This window comes from Colletes latitarsis, chromosome 10, assembly GCF_051014445.1.
Source record: "Colletes latitarsis isolate SP2378_abdomen chromosome 10, iyColLati1, whole genome shotgun sequence".
In the NCBI taxonomy this organism is placed as follows: Eukaryota; Metazoa; Arthropoda; class Insecta; order Hymenoptera; family Colletidae; genus Colletes; species Colletes latitarsis.
In genome coordinates, this window is record NC_135143.1 from 4,084,288 (window position 1) to 4,085,524 (window position 1,237).

General features: G+C 39.6%; 1 long non-coding RNA gene across 1 annotated transcript; it reads left to right on the forward strand.

Moving 5' to 3' along the window:
* The first annotated feature begins 319 nt into the window (after positions 1–319).
* On the forward strand, positions 320–871 carry LOC143346537 (uncharacterized). The gene is made up of 2 exons (XR_013080431.1): positions 320–612; positions 765–871. It is a non-coding gene; the product is annotated as an uncharacterized LOC143346537 (long non-coding RNA).
* The last annotated feature ends 366 nt before the right edge of the window (positions 872–1,237 follow it).

The window sequence follows — 1,237 nt, forward strand, 5'->3', positions numbered from 1 at the left end:
CCTCAAAATTTAACATAAATAACTGTCATTTATAAAATTGTTATGAACATTTTTTTCATCATTTCAGTAACATAATAAGATCTGTAATTTCATCTATTGACCTCAAACATTACACATGGGGAACGCAGATAGTTATTTTTAAAAATATTGAATTACGAGCGTGGTCCCAGAAGTACCTAGCCTGAGGTATGGCGGTTATTGTTTAAAAAGAATGACTATGGTCGGAAGTACCAACCTTACAAAGCTCAAGTTTCAAGTTTGAAGACGCTACATTGTTTAGTATTTGTTTGACAGCCATTAATAGTGAACGCTCTCAGTGAATTTGTAAACATGGAAAAAATTGGTCATCGTTGTGTGATACAATATTTTCATTTGAAAGGTTTCAGTCCAACCAATATCAAAATTGAGCTAGATTCTACTCTAGGGGAGTCTGCTCCTTCATTTACAACAATAAAATATTGGGTGGCAGAATTTAAACGAGGCCGTACGAGCTACCAAGACGAACACCGCAGTGGTCGACCAAATGAAGTGACCATACCGGAAATGGTGAAGAAAATCCACAAAACGGTATTGGACGATCGTCGACTGAAAGTGCGCGAGCTTGCAGAGATGGTAGGTATTTCAAAAAGTGCTGTATAACGCATATTGACTGAAAATTTGGATATGAGAAAGCTGTGCACAAGATGGGTGCCGTGCTTGCTCACAATGGAACAAAAGCAGCGTCGTGAGAATGTTTCAATCGAGTGTTTGGCGATGTTTCGCAGGAATAAAGCCGAGTTTTTGCGTCGATTCATAACCATGGATGAAACCTGGGTACATCACTTCACACCTGAGTCGAAGGAACATTCGAAACAATGGACTGTAAAGGGAGAACCAGCATCAAAGAAGGCAAAGGCAGTTCCATCTGCTGGCAAGATCATGGCGTCAGTTTTTTGGGATGTGCGTGGAATAATTTTCATTGATTATCTCGAAAAAGGAAAAACAATCAACGACGAGTATTATGCGAATTTATTGCTGCGTTTGAGTGACAAAATGAATGAAAAACGGCCGCATTTGGCGAAAAAGAAAGTGTTGTTTCACCAAGACAATGCACCAGTTCACACATCCGTTATCGCGATGGCCAAAATCCAGGAATTGAAGTTCGAATTGCTCCCTTACGCACCCTATTCGCCAGATTTAGCCCCCTCGGATTATTTTCTCTTTCCAAACTTGAAAAAATGGTTTGGTGGTAAAAGAT